The sequence below is a fragment of the Syngnathus floridae genome, chromosome 22, assembly GCF_059516105.1.
Source record: "Syngnathus floridae isolate MCC-2025c chromosome 22, RoL_Sflo_1.0, whole genome shotgun sequence".
In the NCBI taxonomy this organism is placed as follows: domain Eukaryota; kingdom Metazoa; phylum Chordata; class Actinopteri; order Syngnathiformes; family Syngnathidae; genus Syngnathus; species Syngnathus floridae.
In genome coordinates this window covers 1887820-1906271 of record NC_142434.1, presented here as the reverse complement: position 1 = coordinate 1906271, position 18452 = coordinate 1887820, and positions in this window count along the sequence as shown.

Genomic DNA, 18452 nt, shown 5'->3' with positions numbered 1-18452 from the left:
CTTTGAAAGCCTAGCTCTAGTATGAAGCCCCTGAGCCTGGCTTTAAAGCCTACTTTGAAAGCCTAGCTCCAGTATGAAACCGTACTATGAAGCCCCTGAGCTTGGCTTTAAAGCCTACTTTGGAAGCCTAGCTCCAGTCTGAAGCCCCTGAGCCTGGCTTTAAAGCCTACTTTGAAAGCCTAGCTACAGTATGAATCCCCTGAGCCTGGCTTTAAAGCCTACTTTGGAAGCCTAGCTCCAGTATGAAGCCCCTGAGCCTGGCTTTAAAGCCTACTTTGAAAGCCTAGCTCTACTCCGAAGCCCCTGAGCCTGGCTTTAAAGCCTACTTTGAAAGCCTAGCTCCAGTATGAAGCCCCTGAGCCTGGCTTTAAAGCCTACTTTGAAAGCCTAGCTCCAGTATGAAGCCCCTGAGCCTGGCTTTAAAGCCTACTTTGAAAGCCTAGCTCCAGTATGAAGCCCCTGAGCCTGGCTTTAAAGCCTACTTTGAAAGCCTAGCTCCAATATGAAGCCCCTGAGCCTGGCTTTAAAGCCTACTTTGAAAGCCTAGCTCCAGTATGAAGCCCCTGAGCCTGGCTTTAAAGCCTACTTTGAAAGCCTAGCTCCAGTATGAAGTCCCTGAGCCTGACTTTAAAGCCTACTTTAAAGCCTAGCTCCAGTATGAAGCCCCTGAGCCTGGCTTTAAAGCCTACTTTGAAAGCCTAGCTCTCCTCCGAAGCCCCTGAGCCTGGCTTTAATGCCTACTTTGAAAGCCTAGCTCCAGTATGAAGCCCCTGAGCCTGGCTTTAAAGCCTACTTTGAAAGCCTAGCTTAAGTATGAAGCCCCTGAGCCTGGCTTTAAAGCCTACTTTGAAAGCCTAGCTCTACTCCGCAGCCCCTGAGCCTGGCTTTAAAGCCTACTTTGAAAGCCTAGCTCCAGTATGAAGCCCCTGAGTCTGACTTCAAAGCCTACTTTGAAAGCCTAGCTCCAGTATGAAGCCCCTGAGCCTGGCTTTAAAGCCTACTTTGAAGCCTATCTCCAATATGAAGCCCCTGAGCCTGACTTTAAAGCCTACTTTGAAAGCCTAGCTCCAGTATGAAGCCCCTGAGCCTGGCTTTAAAGCCTACTTTGAAAGCCTAGCTCTACTCCGAAGCCCCTGAGCCTGGCTTTAAAGCCTACTTTGGAAGCTTAGCTCCAGTATGAAGCCCCTGAGCCTGGCTTTAAAGCCTACTTTGAAAGCCTAGCTCCAGTATGAAGTCCCTGAGCCTGACTTTAAAGCCTACTTTAAAGCCTAGCTCCAGTATGAAGCCCCTGAGCCTGGCTTTAAAGCCTACTTTGAAAGCCTAGCTCTCCTCCGAAGCCCCTGAGCCTGGCTTTAATGCCTACTTTGAAAGCCTAGCTCCAGTATGAAGCCCCTGAGCCTGGCTTTAAAGCCTACTTTGAAAGCCTAGCTTAAGTATGAAGCCCCTGAGCCTGGCTTTAAAGCCTACTTTGAAAGCCTAGCTCTACTCCGCAGCCCCTGAGCCTGGCTTTAAAGCCTACTTTGAAAGCCTAGCCCCAGTATGAAGCCCCTGAGCCTGGCTTTAAAGCCTACTTTGAAAGCCTAGCTCTACTCCGAAGCCCCTGAGCCTGGCTTTAAAGCCTACTTTGAAAGCCTAGCTCCAGTATGAAGCCCCTGAGCCTGGCTTTAAAGCCTACTTTGAAAGCCTAGCTCCAGTATGAAGCCCCTAAGCCTGGCTTTAAAGCCTTCTTTGAAAGCCTAGCTCCAGTATGAAGCCCCTGAGCCTGGCTTTAAAGCCTACTTTGAAAGCCGAGCTTAAGTATGAAGCCCCTGAGCCTGGCTTTAAAGCCTACTTTGAAAGCCTAGCTCTTCCCCGAAGCCCCTGAGCCTGGCTTTAAAGCCTACTTTGAAAGCCTAGCTCCAGTATGAAGCCCCTGAGCCTGGCTTTAAAGCCTACTTTGAAAGCCTAGCTCTACTCCGAAGCCCCTGAGCCTGGCTTTAAAGCCTACTTTGAAAGCCTAGCTCTACTCCGAAGCCCCTGAGCCTGGCTTTAAAGCCTACTTTGAAATCCTAGCTCTGGTATGAAGCCCCTGAGCCTGGCTTTAAAGCCTACTTTGAAAGCCTAGCTCTACTCCGAAGCCCCTGAGCCTGGCTTTAAAGCCTACTTTGAAAGCCTAGCTCCAGTATGAAGCCCCTGAGCCTGGCTTTAAAGCCTACTTTGGAAGCCTAGCTCCAGTATGAAGCCCCTGAGCCTGGCTTTAAAGCCTACTTTGAAAGCCTAGCTCTACTCCGAAGCCCCTGAGCCTGGCTTTAAAGCATACTTTGAAAGCCTAGCTCCAGTATGAAGCCCCGGAGCCTGGCTTTAAAGCCTACTTTGAAAGCCTAGCTCCAGTATGAAGCCCCTGAGCCTGGCTTTAAAGCCTACTTTGAAAGCCTAGCTCCAGTATGAAGCCCCTGAGCCTGACTATAAAGCCTACTTTGAAAGCCTAGCCCCAGTATGAAGCCCCTGAGCCTGGCTTTAAAGCCTACTTTGAAAGCCTAGCTCTACTCCGAAGCCCCTGAGCCTGGCTTTAAAGCCTACTTTGAAAGCCTAGCTCCAGTATGAAGCCCCTGAGCCTGGCTTTAAAGCCTACTTTGAAAGCCTGGCTCTAGTATGAAGCCCCTGAGCCTGGCTTTAAAGCCTACTTTGAAAGCCTAGCTCCAGTATGAAGCCCCTGAGCCTGGCTTTAAAGCCTACTTTGAAAGCCTAGCTCCAGTATGAAGCCCCTGAGCCTGGCTTTAAAGCCTACTTTGGAAGCCTAGCTCCAGTATGAAGCCCCTGAGCCTGGCTTTAAGGCCTACTTTGAAAGCCTAGCTCTACCCCGAAGCCCCTGAGCCTGGCTTTAAAGCCTACTTTGGAAGCCTAGCTCCAGTATGAAGCCCCTGAGCCTGGCTTTAAGGCCTACTTTGAAAGCCTAGCTCTACCCCGAAGCCCCTGAGCCTGGCTTTAAAGCCTACTTTGAAAGCCTAGCTCCAGTATGAAGCCCCTGAGCCTGGCTTTAAAGCTTACTTTGAAAGCCTAGCTCTACTCCGAAGCCCCTGAGCCTGGCTTTAAAGCCTACTTTGAAAGCCTAGCTCCAGTATGAAGCCCCTGAGCCTGGCTTTAAAGCCTACTTTGAAAGCCGAGCTCCAGTATGAAACCCTACTCTGAAGCCCCTGAGCCTGTCTATAAAGCCTACTTTGGAAGCCTAGCTCTGGTATGACGCCCCTGAGCCTGGCTTTAAAGCCTACTTTGAAAGCCTAGCTCTACTCCGAAGCCCCTGAGCCTGGCTTTAAAGCCTACTTTGAAAGCCTAGCTCTACTCCGAAGCCCCTTAGCCTGGCTTTAAAGCCTACTTTGAAAGCCTAGCTCCAGTATGAAGCCCCTGAGCCTGGCTTTAAAGCCTACTTTGAAAGCCTAGCTCTACTCCGAAGCCCCTGAGCCTGGCTTTAAAGCCTACTTTGAAAGCCTAGCTCCAGTATGAAGCCCCTGAGCCTGGCTTTAAAGCCTACTTTGAAAGCCTAGCTCCAGTATGAAGCCCCTAAGCCTGGCTTTAAAGCCTTCTTTGAAAGCCTAGCTCCAGTATGAAGCCCCTGAGCCTGGCTTTAAAGCCTACTTTGAAAGCCGAGCTCCAGTATGAAACCCTACTCTGAAGCCCCTGAGCCTGTCTATAAAGCCTACTTTGGAAGCCTAGCTCTGGTATGAAGCCCCTGAGCCTGGCTTTAAATCCTACTTTGAAAGCCTAGCTCTACTCCGAAGCCCCTGAGCCTGGCTTTAAAGCCTACTTTGAAAGCCTAGCTCCAGTATGAAGCCCCTGAGCCTGGCTTTAAAGCCTACTTTGAAAGCCTAGCTCTACTCCGAAGCCCCTGAGCCTGGCTTTAAAGCCTACTTTGAAAGCCTAGCTCCAGTATGAAGCCCCTGAGCCTGGCTTTAAAGCCTACTTTGAAAGCCTAGCTCCAGTATGAAGCCCCTGAGCCTGGCTTTAAAGCCTACTTTGAAAGCCTAGCTCCAGTATGAAGCCCCTGAGCCTGGCTTTAAAGCCTACTTTGAAAGCCTAGCTCCAATATGAAGCCCCTGAGCCTGGCTTTAAAGCCTACTTTGAAAGCCTAGCTCCAGTATGAAGCCCCTGAGCCTGGCTTTAAAGCCTACTTTGAAAGCCTAGCTCCAGTATGAAGCCCCTGAACCTGGCTTTAAAGCCTACTTTAAAGCCTAGCTCCAGTATGAAGCCTCTGAGCCTGGCTTTAAAGCCTACTTTGAAAGCCTAGCTCCAGTATAAAGCCCCTGAGCCTGGCTTTAAAGCCTACTTTGGAAGCCTAGCTCTGGTATGAAGCCCCTGAGCCTGGCTTTAAAGCCTACTTTGAAAGCCTAGCTCTACTCTGAAGCCGCTGAGCCTGGCTTTAAAGCCTACTTTGAAAGCCTAGCTCCAGTATGAAGCCCCTGAGCCTGACTTTAAAGCCTACTTTGAAAGCCTAGCTCCAGTATGAAGCCCCTGAGCCTGGCTTTAAAGCCTACTTTGAAAGCCTAGCTCCAGAATGAAGCCCCTGAGCCTGGCTTTAAAGCCTACTTTGAAAGCCTAGCTCCAGTATGAAGCACCTGAGCCTGGTTTTAAAGCCTACTTTAAAGCCTAGCTCCAGTATGAATCCTCTGAGCCTGGCTTTAAAGCCTACTTTGAAAGCCTAGCTCCAGTATGAAGCCCCTGAGCCTGGCTTTAAAGCCTACTTTGAAAGCCTAGCTCTACTCTGAAGCCGCTGAGCCTGGCTTTAAAGCCTACTTTGAAAGCCTAGCTCCAGTATGAAGCCCCTGAGCCTGACTTTAAAGCCTACTTTGAAAGCCTAGCTCCAGTATGAAGCCCCTGAGCCTGGCTTTAAAGCCTACTTTGAAAGCCTAGCTCCAGAATGAAGCCCCTGAGCCTGGCTTTAAAGCCTACTTTGAAAGCCTAGCTCCAGTATGAAGCCCCTGAGCCTGGCTTTAAAGCCTACTTTGAAAGCCTAGCTCTACTCCGAAGCCCCTGAGCCTGGCTTTAAAGCCTACTTTGAAAGCCTAGCTCTACTCCGAAGCCCCTGAGCCTGGCTTTAAAGCCTACTTTGAAAGCCCAGCTCCAGTATGAAGCCCCTGAGCCTGGCTTTAAAGCCTTCTTTGAAAGCCTAGCTCCAGTATGAAGCCCCTGAGGCTGGCTTTAAAGCCTACTTTGAAAGCCTAGCTCCAGTATGAAGCCCCTGAGCCTGACTTTAAAGCCTACTTTGAAAGCCTAGCTCCAGTATGAAGCCCCTGAGCCTGGCTTTAAAGCCTACTTTGAAAGCCTAGGTCCAGTATGAAGCCCCTGATCCTGACTTTAAAGCCTACTTTGAAAGCCTAGCTCCAGTATGAAGCCCCTGAGCCTGGCTTTAAAGCCTACTTTGAAAGCCTAGCTCTACTCCGAAGCCCCTGAGCCTGGCTTTAAAGCCTACTTTGGAAGCTTAGCTCCAGTATGAAGCCCCTGAGCCTGGCTTTAAAGCCTACTTTGAAAGCCTAGCTCTTCCCCGAAGCCCCTGAGCCTGCCTTTAAAGCCTACTTTGAAAGCCTAGCTCCAGTATGAAGCCCCTGAGCCTGGCTTTAAAGCCTACTTTGAAAGCCTAGCTCTACTCCGAAGCCCCTGAGCCTGGCTTTAAAGCCTACTTTGGAAGCCTAGCTCCAGTATGAAGTCCCTGAGCCTGGCTTTAAAGCCTACTTTGAAAGCCTAGCTCTACTCCGAAGCCCCTGAGCCTGGCTTTAAAGCCTACTTTGGAAGCTTAGCTCCAGTATGAAGCCCCTGAGCCTGGCTTTAAAGCCTACTTTGAAAGCCTAGCTCTTCCCCGAAGCCCCTGAGCCTGCCTTTAAAGCCTTCTTTGAAAGCCTAGCTCCAGTATGAAGCCCCTGAGCCTGGCTTTAAAGCCTACTTTGAAAGCCTAGCTCTACTCCGAAGCCCCTGAGCCTGGCTTTAAAGCCTACTTTGAAAGCCTAGCTCCAGTATGAAGCCCCTGAGCCTGGCTTTAAAGCCTACTTTGAAAGCCTAGATCCAGTATGAAGCCCCTGAGCCTGGCTTTAAAGCCTACTTTGAAAGCCTAGCTCCAGTATGAAGCCCCTGAGCCTGACTTTAAAGCCTACTTTGAAAGCCAAGCTCCAGTATGAAGCCCCTGAGCCTGGCTCTAAAGCCTACTTTGAAAGCCTAGCTCAACTCCGAAGCCCCTGAGCCTGGCTTTAAAGCCTACTTTGGATGCCTAGCTCCAGTATGAAGCCCCTGAGCCTGGCTTTAAAGCCTACTTCTAAAGCCTAGCTCCAGTATGAAGCCCCTGAGCCTGGCTTTAAAGCCTACTTTGAAAGCCTAGCTCCCGTATGAAACCCTACTCTGAAGCCCCTGAGCCTGGCTTTAAAGCCTACTTTGAAAGCCTAGCTCCAGTATGAAACCCTACTCTGAAGCCCCTGAGCTTGGCTTTAAAGCCTACTTTGAAAGCCTAGCTCCAGTATGAAGCCCCTGAGCCTGGCTTTAAAGCCTACTTTGAAAGCCTAGCTCCAGTATGAAGCCCCTGATCCTGACTTTAAAGCCTACTTTGAAAGCCTAGCTCCAGTATGAAGCCCCTGAGCCTGGCTTTAAAGCCTACTTTGAAAGCCTAGCTCTACTCCGAAGCCCCTGAGCCTGGCTTTAAAGCCTACTTTGGAAGCTTAGCTCCAGTATGAAGCCCCTGAGCCTGGCTTTAAAGCCTACTTTGAAAGCCTAGCTCTTCCCCGAAGCCCCTGAGCCTGCCTTTAAAGCCTACTTTGAAAGCCTAGCTCCAGTATGAAGCCCCTGAGCCTGGCTTTAAGGCCTACTTTGAAAGCCTAGCTCTACTCCGAAGCCCCTGAGCCTGGCTTTAAAGCCTACTTTGAAAGCCTAGCTCCAGTATGAAGCCCCTGAGCCTGGCTTTAAAGCCTACTTTGAAAGCCTAGCTCTACTCCGAAGCCCCTGAGCCTGGCTTTAAAGCCTACTTTGAAAGCCTAGCTCCAGTATGAAGCCCCTGAGCCTGGCTTTAAAGCCTACTTTGAAAGCCTAGCTCCAGTATGAAGCCCCTGAGCCTGACTTTAAAGCCTACTTTAAAGCCTAGCTCCAGTATGAAGCCCCTGAGCCTGGCTTTAAAGCCTACTTTGAAAGCCTAGCTCTCCTCCGAAGCCCCTGAGCCTGGCTTTAAAGCCTACTTTGAAAGCCTAGCTCTACTCCGAAGCCCCTGAGCCTGGCTTTAAAGCCTACTTTGAAAGCCTAGCTCTACTCCGAAGCCCCTTAGCCTGGCTTTAAAGCCTACTTTGAAAGCCTAGCTCCAGTATGAAGCCCCTGAGCCTGGCTTTAAAGCCTACTTTGAAAGCCTAGCTCTACTCCGAAGCCCCTGAGCCTGGCTTTAAAGCCTACTTTGAAAGCCTAGCTCCAGTATGAAGCCCCTGAGCCTGGCTTTAAAGCCTACTTTGAAAGCCTAGCTCCAGTATGAAGCCCCTAAGCCTGGCTTTAAAGCCTTCTTTGAAAGCCTAGCTCCAGTATGAAGCCCCTGAGCCTGGCTTTAAAGCCTACTTTGAAAGCAGGGGCTTCATACTGGAGCTAGGCTTTCAAAGTAGGCTTTAAAGTCAGGCTCAGGGGCTTCATACTGGAGCTAGGCTTTCAAAGTAGGCTTTAAAGCCGGGCTCAGCGGCTTCAGAGTAGAGCTAGGCTTTCAAAGTAGGCTTTAAAGCCAGGCTCAGGGGCTTCATACTGGAGCTAGGCTTTTAAAGTAGGCTTTAAAGCCAGGCTCAGGGGCTTCGGAGTAGAGCTAGGCTTTCAAAGTAGGCTTTAAAGCCAGGCTCAGGGGCTTCATACTGGAGCTAGGCTTTCAAAGTAGGCTTTAAAGGCAGGCTCAGGGGCTTCATACTGGAGCTAGGCTTTCAAAGTAGGCTTTAAAGCCGGGCTCAGCGGCTTCAGAGTAGAGCTAGGCTTTCAAAGTAGGCTTTAAAGCCAGGCTCAGGGGCTTCATACTGGAGCTAGGCTTTTAAAGTAGGCTTTAAAGCCAGGCTCAGGGGCTTCGGAGTAGAGCTAGGCTTTCAAAGTAGGCTTTAAAGCCAGGCTCAGGGGCTTCATACTGGAGCTAGGCTTTCAAAGTAGGCTTTAAAGGCAGGCTCAGGGGCTTCGGGGAAGAGCTAGGCTTTCAAAGTAGGCTTTAAAGCCAGGCTCAGGGGCTTCGGAGTAGAGCTATGCTTTCAAAGTAGGCTTTAAAGCCAGGCTCAGGGGCTTCGGGGTAGAGCTAGGCTTTCAAAGTAGGCTTTGAAACCAGGCTCAGGGGCTTCAGACTGTAGCTAGGCTTTCAAAGTAGGCTTTAAAGCCAGGCTCAGGGGCTTCGGAGTAGAGCTAGGCTTTCAAAGTAGGCTTTAAAGCCAGGTTCAGGGGCTTCATACTGGAGCGAGGCTTTCAAAGTAGGCTTTAAAGTCAGGCTCAGGGGTTTCGGGGTAGAGCTAGGCTTTCAAAGTAGGCTTTAAGCCAGGCTCAGGGGTTTCATATTGGAGCTAGGCTTCCAAAGAAGGCTTTAAAGCCAGGCTCAGGGGCTTCAGAGTAGGGTTTCATACTAGAGCTAGGCTTTCAAAGTATGCTTTAAAGCCAGGCTCAGGGGCTTCATACTGGAGCTAGGCTTTCAAAGTAGGCTTTAAAGCCCGGCTCAGGGGCTTCCTACTGGAGGTAGGCTTTCAAAGCAGGCTTTAAAGCCAGGCTCAGGGGCTTCATACTGGAGCTAGGCTTCCAAAGTAGGCTTTAAAGCCAGGCTCAGGGGCTTTAGAGTAGGATTTCATACTGGAGCTAGGCTTTCAAAGTAGGCTTTAAAGCCAGGCTCAGGGGCTTCATACTGGAGCTAGGCTTTCAAAGTAGGCTTTAAACCCAGGCTCAGGGGCTTCGGAGTAGAGCAAGGCTTTCAAAGTAGGCTTTAAAGCCAGGCTCAGGGGCTTCATACTGGAGCTAGGCTTTCAAAGTAGGCCTTAAAGCCAGGCTCAGGGGCTTCATACTGGAGCTAGGCTTTCAAAGTAGGCTTTAAAGCCAGGCTCAGGGGCTTCATACTGGAGCTAGGCTTTCAAAGTAGGCTTTAAAGCCAGGCTCAGGGGCTTCATACTGGAGCTAGGCTTTCAAAGTAGGCTTTAAAGCCAGGCTCAGGGGCTTCGGAGTAGAGCTAGGCTTTCAAAGTAGGCTTTAAAGCCAGGCTCAGGGGCTTCATACTGGAGCTAGGCTTCCAAAGTAGGCTTTAAAGCCAGGCTCAGGGGATTCATACTGTAGCTAGGCTTTCAAAGTAGGCTTTAAAGCCAGGCTCAGGGGCTTCAGACTGGAGCTAGGCTTCCAAAGTAGGCTTTAAAGCCAAGCTCAGGGGCTTCATAGTACGGTTTCATACTGGAGCTAGGCTTTCAAAGTAGGCTTTAAAGCCAGGCTCAGGGGCTTCATACCAGAGCTAGGCTTCCAAAGTAGGTTTGAAAGCCAGGCTCAGGGGCTTTATACTGGAGCTAGGCTTTCAAAGTAGGCTTTAAAGCAAGGCTCAGGGGCTTCGGAGTAGAGCTAGGCTTTCAAAGTAGGCTTTAAAGCCAGGCTCAGGGGCTTCATACTGGAGCTAGGCTTTCAAAGTAGGCTTTAAAGCCAGGCTCAGGGGCTTCATACTGGAGGTAGGCTTCCAAAGTAGGCTTTAAAGCCAGGCTCAGGGGCTTCATACTGGAGCTAGGCTTCCAAAGTAGGCTTTAAAGCCAGGCTCAGGGGCTTCATACTGGAGCTAGGCTTTCAAAGTAGGCTTTAAAGCCAGGCTCAGGGGCTTCGGAGTAGAGCTAGGCTTTCAAAGTAGGCTTTAAAGCCAGGCTCAGGGGCTAAGGAGTAGAGCTAGGCTTTCAAAGTAGGCTTTAAAGCCAGGCTCAGGGGCTTCAAAGTAGGCTTTAAAGTCAGACTCAGGGGCTTTATACTGGAGCTAGGGTTTCAAAGTAGGCTTTAAAGCCAGGCTCAGGGGCTGCGGAGTAGAGCTAGGCTTTAGAAGTAGGCTTTAAAGCCAGGCTCAGGGGCTTCATACTCGAGCTAGGCTTTCAAAGTAGGCTTTAAAGCCAGGCTAAGGGGCTTCGGAGTAGAGCTAGGCTTTCAAAGTAGGCTTTAAAGCCAGGCTCAGGGGCTTCATACTGGAGCTAGGCTTTCAAAGAAGGCTTTAAAGCCAGGCTCAGGGGATTCATACTGGAGCTAGGCTTTCAAAGTAGGCTTTAAAGCCAGGCTCAGGGGCTTTTGAGTAGAGCTAGGCTTTCAAAGTAGGCTTTAAAGCCAGGCTCAGGGGCTTCATACTTAAGCTAGGCTTTCAAAGTAGGCTTTAAAGCCAGGCTCAGGGGCTTCATACTGGAGCTAGGCTTTCAAAGTAGGCTTTAAAGCCAGGCTCAGGGGCTTCATATTGGAGCTAGCCTTTCAAAGTAGGCTTTAAAGCCAGAATCTGGGGCTTCATACTGGAGCTAGGCTTTCAAAGTAGGCTTTAAAGCCAGGCTCAGGGGCTTCATACTGGAGCTAGGCTTTCAAAGTAGGCTTTAAAGCCAGGCTCAGGGGCTTCATACTGGAGCTAGGCTTTCAAAGTAAGGTTTAAAGGCAGGCTCAGGGGCTTCGGGGTAGAGCTAGGCTTTCAAAGTAGGCTTTAAAGCCAGGCTCAGGGGCTTCATACTGGAGCTAGGCTTTCAAAGTAGGCTTTAAAGCCAGGCTCAGGGGCTTCGGAGTAGAGCTAGGCTTTCAAAGTAGGCTTTAAAGCCAGGCTCAGGGGCTTCATACTGGAGCTAGGCTTCCAAAGTAGGCTTTAAAGCCAGGCTCAGGGGATTCATACTGTAGCTAGGCTTTCAAAGTAGGCTTTAAAGCCAGGCTCAGGGGCTTCAGACTGGAGCTAGGCTTCCAAAGTAGGCTTTAAAGCCAAGCTCAGGGGCTTCATAGTACGGTTTCATACTGGAGCTAGGCTTTCAAAGTAGGCTTTAAAGCCAGGCTCAGGGGCTTCATACTAGAGCTAGGCTTTCAAAGTAGGCTTTAAAGCCAGGCTCAGGGGCTTCGGAGTAGAGCTAGGCTTTCAAAGTAGGCTTTAAAGCCAGGCTCAGGGGCTTCATACTGGAGCTAGGCTTCCAAAGTAGGCTTTAAAGCCAGGCTCAGGGGCTTCGGAGTAGAGCTAGGCTTTCAAAGTAGGCTTTAAAGCCAGGCTCAGGGGCTTCATACCAGAGCTAGGCTTCCAAAGTAGGCTTTAAAGCCAGGTTCAGGGGCTTCAGAGTAGGGTTTCATACTGGAGCTAGGCTTTCAAAGTAGGCTTTAAAGCCAGGCTCAGGGGCTTCATACTGGAGCTAGGCTTTCAAAGTAGGCTTTAAAGCCAGGCTCAGGGGCTTCATACTGGAGCTAGGCTTTCAAAGTAGGCTTTAAAGCCAGGCTCAGGGGCTTCATATTGGAGCTAGGCTTTCAAAGTAGGCTTTAAAGCCAGGCTCAGGGGCTTCATACTGGAGCTAGGCTTTCAAAGTAGGCTTTAAAGCCAGGCTCAGGGGCTTCATACTGGAGCTAGGCTTCCAAAGTAGGCTTTAAAGCCAGGCTCAGGGGCTTCAGAGTAGGGTTTCATACTAGAGCTAGGCTTTCAAAGTAGGCTTTAAAGCCAGGCTCAGGGGCTTCGGAGTAGAGCTAGGCTTTCAAAGTAGGCTTTAAAGCCAGGCTCAGGGGCTTCATACTGGAGCTAGGCTTTCAAAGTAGGCTTTAAAGTCAGGCTCAGGGGCTTCATACTGGAGCTAGGCTTTCAAAGTAGGCTTTAAAGCCAGGCTCAGGGGCTTCAGAGTAGAGCTAGGCTTTCAAAGTAGGCTTTAAAGCCAGGCTCAGGGGCTTCATACTAGAGCTAGGCTTCCAAAGTAGGCTTTAAAGCCAGGTTCAGGGGCTTCAGAGTAGGGTTTCATACTGGAGCTAGGCTTTCAAAGTAGGCTTTAAAGCCAGGCTCAGGGGCTTCATAATGGAGCTAAGCTTCCAAAGTAGGCTTTAAAGCCAGGCTCAGGGGCTTCGGAGTAGAGCTAGGCTTTCAAAGTAGGCTTTAAAGCCAGGCTCAGGGGCTTCATACTGGAGCTAGGCTTTCAAAGTAGGCTTTAAAGTCAGGCTCAGGGGCTTCATATTGGAGCTAGGCTTCAAAGTAGGCTTTAAAGCCAGGCTCAGGGGCTTCATACTGGAGCTAGGCTTTCAAAGTAGGCTTTAAAGTCAGACTCAGGGGCTTCATACTGGAGCTAGGCTTTCAAAGTAGGCTTTAAAGCCAGGCTCAGGGGCTGCGGAGTAGAGCTAGGCTTTCAAAGTAGGCTTTAAAGCCAGGCTAAGGGGCTTCATACTTAAGCTAGGCTTTCAAAGTAGGCTTTAAAGCCAGGCTCAGGGGCTTCATACTGGAGCTAGGCTTTCAAAGTAGGCATTAAAGCCAGGCTCAGGGGCTTCGGAGGAGAGCTAGGCTTTCAAAGTAGGCTTTAAAGCCAGGCTCAGGGGCTTCATACTGGAGCTAGGCTTTAAAGTAGGCTTTAAAGTCAGGCTCAGGGGCTTCATCCTGGAGCTAGGCTTTCAAAGTAGGCTTTAAAGCCATGCTCAGGGGCTTCATACTGGAGCTAGGCTTTCAAAGTAGGCTTTAAAGCCAGGCTCAGGGGCTTCAGAGTAGGGTTTCATACGGGAGCTAGGCTTTCAAAGTAGGCTTTAAAGCCAGGCTCAGGGGCTTCATACTGGAGCTAGGCTTTCAAAGTAGGCTTTAAAGCCAGGCTCAGCGGCTTCAGAGTAGAGCTAGGCTTTCAAAGTAGGCTTTAAAGCCAGGCTCAGGGGCTTCATACTGGAGCTAGGCTTTCAAAGTAGGCTTTAAAGCCAGGCTCAGGGGCTTCGGAGTAGAGCTAGGCTTTCAAAGTAGGCTTTAAAGCCAGGCTCAGGGGCTTCATACTGGGGCTAGGCTTTCAAAGTAGGCTTTATAGTCAGGCTCAGGGGCTTCATACTGGAGCTAGGCTTTCAAAGTAGGCTTTAAAGCCAGGCTCAGGGGCTTCATACTGGAGCTAGGCTTTCAAAGTAGGCTTTAAAGCCAGGCTCCGGGGCTTCATACTGGAGCTAGGCTTTCAAAGTAGGCTTTAAAGCCAGGCTCAGGGGCTTCGGAGTAGAGCTAGGCTTTCAAAGTAGGCTTTAAAGCCAGGCTCAGGGGCTTCATACTGGAGCTAGGCTTTCAAAGTAGGCTTTTAAGCCAGGCTCAGGGGCTTCATACTGGAGCTAGGCTTCCAAAGTAGGCTTTAAAGCCAGGCTCAGGGGCTTAATACTGGAGCTAGGCTTCCAAAGTAGGCTTTAAAGCCAAGCTCAGGGGCTTCATAGTACGGTTTCATACTGGAGCTAGGCTTTCAAAGTAGGCTTTAAAGCCAGGCTCAGGGGCTTCAGAGTAGGGTTTCATACGGGAGCTAGGCTTTCAAAGTAGGCTTTAAAGCCAGGCTCAGGGGCTTCATACTGGAGCTAGGCTTTCAAAGTAGGCTTTTAAGCCAGGCTCAGGGGCTTCATACTGGAGCTAGGCTTCCAAAGTAGGCTTTAAAGCCAGGCTCAGGGGCTTCGGAGTAGAGCTAGGCTTTCAAAGTAGGCTTTAAAGCCAGGCTCAGGGGCTTCATACTGGAGCTTGGCTTTCAAAGTAGACTTTAAAGTCAGGCTCAGGGGCTTCATACTGGAGCTATACTTTCAAAGTAGGCTTTAAAGCCAGGCTCAGGGGCTTCATACTGGAGCTAGGCTTTCAAAGTAGGTTTTAAAGCCAGGCTCAGGGGCTTCGGAGTAGAGCTAGGCTTTCAAAGTAGGCTTTAAAGCCAGGCTCAGGGGCTTCATACTGGAGCTAGGCTTTCAAAGTAGGCTTTAAAGGCAGGGTCAGGGGCTTCGGGGTAGAGCTAGGCTTTCAAAGTAGGCTTTAAAGCCAGGCTCAGGGGCTTCGGAGTAGAGCTAGGCTTTCAAAGTAGGCTTTAAAGCCAGGCTCAGGGGCTTCGAAGTAGAGCTAGGCTTTCAAAGTAGGCTTTAAAGCCAGGCTCAGGGGCTTCATACTGGAGCTAGGCTTTCAAAGTAGGCTTTAAAGTCAGGATCAGGGGCTTCATACTGGAGCTAGGCTTTCAAAGTAGGCTTTAAAGCCAGGCTCAGGGGCTTCAGAGTCGAGCTACGCTTTCAAAGTAGGCTTTAAAGCCAGGCTCAGGGGCTTCATACTCGAGCTAGGCTTTCAAAGTAGGCTTTAAAGCCAGGCTCAGGGGCGTCATACTGGAGCTAGGCTTTCAAAGTAGGCTTTAAAGTCAGGCTCAGGGGCTTCATACTGGAGCTAGGCTTTCAAAGTAGGCTTTAAAGCCAGGCTCAGGGGCTTCGGAGTAGAGCTAGGCTTTCAAAGAAGGCTTTAAAGCCAGGCTCAGGGGCTTCATACTGGAGCTAGGCTTTCAAAGTAGGCTTTAAAGCCAGGCTCAGGGGCTTCATACTGGAGCTGGGCTTTCAAAGTACGCTTTAAAGCCAGGCTCAGGGGCTTCGGAGTAGAGCTAGGCTTTCAAAGTAGGCTTTAAAGCCAGGCTCAGGGGCTTCATACTGGAGCTAGGCTTTCAAAGTAGGCTTTAAAGCCAGGCTCAGGGGCTTCGGAGTAGAGCTAGGCTTTCAAAGTAGGCTTTAAAGCCAGGCTCAGGGGCTTCATACTGGAGCTAGGCTTTAAAAGTAGGCTTTAAAGCCAGGCTCAGGGGCTTCGGAGTAGAGCTAGGCTTTCAAAGTAGGCTTTAAAGCCAGGCTCAGGGGCTTCATACTGGAGCTAGGCTTTCAAAGTAGGCTTTAAAGCCAGGCTCAGGGGCTTCAGAGTAGAGCTAGGCTTTCAAAGTAGGCTTTAAAGCCAGGCTCAGGGGCTTCATACTAGAGCTAGGCTTCCAAAGTAGGCTTTAAAGCCAGGTTCAGGGGCTTCAGAGTAGGGTTTCATACTGGAGCTAGGCTTTCAAAGTAGGCTTTAAAGCCAGGCTCAGGGGCTTCATACTGGAGCTAGGCTTTCAAAGTAGGCTTTAAAGCCAGGCTCAGGGGCTTCATACTGGAGCTAGGCTTTCAAAGTAGGCTTTAAAGCCAGGCTCAGGGGCTTCATATTGGAGCTAGGCTTTCAAAGTAGGCTTTAAAGCCAGGCTCAGGGGCTTCATACTGGAGCTAGGCTTTCAAAGTAGGCTTTAAAGCCAGGCTCAGGGGCTTCATACTGGAGCTAGGCTTCCAAAGTAGGCTTTAAAGCCAGGCTCAGGGGCTTCAGAGTAGGGTTTCATACTAGAGCTAGGCTTTCAAAGTAGGCTTTAAAGCCAGGCTCAGGGGCTTCATACTAGAGCCAGGCTTTCAAAGTAGGCTTTAAAGCCAGGCTCAGGGGCTTCATACTGGAGCTAGGCTTTCAAAGTAGGCTTTAAAGCCAGGCTCAGGGGCTTCGGAGTAGAGCTAGGCTTTCAAAGTAGGCTTTAAAGCCAGGCTCAGGGGCTTCATACTGGAGCTAGGCTTCCAAAGTAGGCTTTAAAGCCAGGCTCAGGGGCTTCGGAGTAGAGCTAGGCTTTCAAAGTAGGCTTTAAAGCCAGGCTCAGGGGCGTCATACCAGAGCTAGGCTTCCAAAGTAGGCTTTATAGACAGGCTCAGGGGCTTCAGAGTAGGGTTTCATACTGGAGCTCGGCTTTCAAAGTAGGCTTTAAAGCCAGGCTCAGGGGCTTCATACTGGAGCTAGGCTTTCAACGTAGGCTTTAAAGCCAGGCTCAGGGGCTTTGGAGTAGAGCTAGGCTTTCAAAGTAGGCTTTAAAGCCAGGCTCAGGGGCTTCATACTGGAGCTAGGCTTTCAAAGTAGGCTTTAAAGTCAGGCTCAGGGGCTTCATACTGGAGCTAGGCTTTCAAAGTAGGCTTTAAAGCCAGGCTCAGGGGCTTCAGAGTAGAGCTAGGCTTTCAAAGTAGGCTTTAAAGCCAGGCTCAGGGGCTTCATACTAGAGCTAGGCTTCCAAAGTAGGCTTTAAAGCCAGGTTCAGGGGCTTCAGAGTAGGGTTTCATACTGGAGCTAGGCTTTCAAAGTAGGCTTTAAAGCCAGGCTCAGGGGCTTCATACTGGAGCTAAGCTTCCAAAGTAGGCTTTAAAGCCAGGCTCAGGGGCTTCGGAGTAGAGCTAGGCTTTCAAAGTAGGCTTTAAAGCCAGGCTCAGGGGCTTCATACTGGAGCTAGGCTTTCAAAGTAGGCTTTAAAGTCAGGCTCAGGGGCTTCATATTGGAGCTAGGCTTCAAAGTAGGCTTTAAAGCCAGGCTCATGGGCTTCATACTGGAGCTAGGCTTTCAAAGTAGGCTTTAAAGTCAGACTCAGGGGCTTCATACTGGAGCTAGGCTTTCAAAGTAGGCTTTAAAGCCAGGCTCAGGGGCTGCGGAGTAGAGCTAGGCTTTCAAAGTAGGCTTTAAAGCCAGGCTCAGGGGCTTCATACTTAAGCTAGGCTTTCAAAGTAGGCTTTAAAGCCAGGCTCACGGGCTTCATACTGGAGCTAGGCTTTCAAAGTAGGCATTAAAGCCAGGCTCAGGGGCTTCGGAGGAGAGCTAGGCTTTCAAAGTAGGCTTTAAAGCCAGGCTCAGGGGCTTCATACTGGAGCTAGGCTTTAAAGTAGGCTTTAAAGTCAGGCTCAGGGGCTTCATACTGGAGCTAGGCTTTCAAAGTAGGCTTTAAAGCCAGGCTCAGGGGCTTCATATTGGAGCTAGGCTTTCAAAGTAGGCTTTAAAGCCAGGCTCAGGGGCTTCATACTGGAGCTAGGCTTTCAAAGTAGGCTTTAAAGCCAGGCTCAGGGGCTTCATACTGGAGCTAGGCTTTCAAAGTAGGCTTTAAAGCCAGGCTCAGGGGCTTCATACTGGAGCTAGGCTTTCAAAGTAGGCTTTAAAGGCAGGCTCAGGGGCTTCGGGGTAGAGCTAGGCTTTCAAAGTAGGCTTTAAAGCCAGGCTCAGGGGCTTCATACTGGAGCTAGGCTTTCAAAGTAGGCTTTAAAGCCAGGCTCAGGGGCTTCATACTGGAGCTAGGCTTTCAAAGTAGGCTTTAAAGCCAGGCTCAGGGGCTTCATACTGGAGCTGGGCTTTCAAAGTAGGCTTTAAAGCCAGGCTAAGGGGCTTCATACTGGAGCTAGGCTTCCAAAGTAGGCTTTAAAGCCAGGCTCAGGGGCTTCGGAGTAGAGCTAGGCTTTCAAAGTAGGCTTTGAAGCCAGGCTCAGGGGCTTCATACTGGAGCCAGGCTTTCAAAGTAGGCTTTAAAGCCAGGCTCAGGGGCTTCATACTGGAGCTAGGCTTTCAAAGAAGGCTTTAAAGCCAGGCTCAGGGGCTTCATACTGGAGCTAGGCTTTCAAAGTAGGCTTTAAAGCCAGGCTCAGGGGCTTTTGAGTAGAGCTAGGCTTTCAAAGTAGGCTTTAAAGCCAGGCTCAGGGGCTTCATACTGGAGCTAGGCTTTCAAAGTAGGCTTTAAAGCCAGGCTCAGGGGCTTTATACTGGAGCTAGACTTTCAAAGTAGGCTTTAAAGCCAGGCTAAGGGGCTTCGGAGTAGAGCTAGGCTTTCAAAGTAGGCTTTAAAGCCAGGCTCAGGGGCTTCATACTGGAGCTGGGATTTCAAAGTAGGCTTTAAAGTCAGGCTCAGGGGCTTCATACTGGAGCTAGGCTTTCAAAGTAGGCTTTAAAGCCAGGCTCAGGGGCTGCGGAGTAGAGCTAGGCTTTCAAAGTAGGCTTTAAAGCCAGGCTCAGGGGCTTCATACTCGAGCTAGGCTTTCAAAGTAGGCTTTAAAGCCAGGCTCAGGGGCTTCGGAGTAGAGCTAGGCTTTCAAAGTAGGCTTTAAAGCCAGGCTCAGGGGCTTCATACTGGAGCTAGGCTTTCAAAGAAGGCTTTGAAGCCAGGCTCAGGGGATTCATACTGGAGCTAGGCTTTCAAAGTAGGCTTTAAAGCCAGGCTCAGGGGCTTTTGAGTAGAGCTAGGCTTTCAAAGTAGGCTTTAAAGCCAGGCTCAGGGGCTTCATACTTAAGCTAGGCTTTCAAAGTAGGCTTTAAAGCCAGGCTCAGGGGCTTCGGAGTAGAGCTAGGCTTTCAAAGTAGGCTTTAAAGCCAGGCTCAGGGGCTTCATACTGGAGCTAGGCTTTCAAAGAAGGCTTTAAAGCCAGGCTCAGGGGCTTCATACTGGAGCTAGGCTTCCAAAGTAGGCTTTAAAGCCAGGCTCAGGGGCTTCGGAGTAGAGCTAGGCTTTCAAAGTAGGCTTTAAAGCCAGGCTCAGGGGCTTCATACTGGAGCTAGGCTTTCAAAGTAGGCTTTAAAGGCAGGCTCAGGGGCTTCGGAGTAGAGCTAGGCTTTCAAAGTAGGCTTTAAAGCCAGGCTCAGGGGCTAAGGAGTAGAGCTAGGCTTTCAAAGTAGGCTTTAAAGCCAGGCTCAGGGGCTTCATACTGGAGCTAGGCTTTCAAAGTAGGCTTTAAAGTCAGGATCAGGGGCTTCATACTGGAGCTAGGCT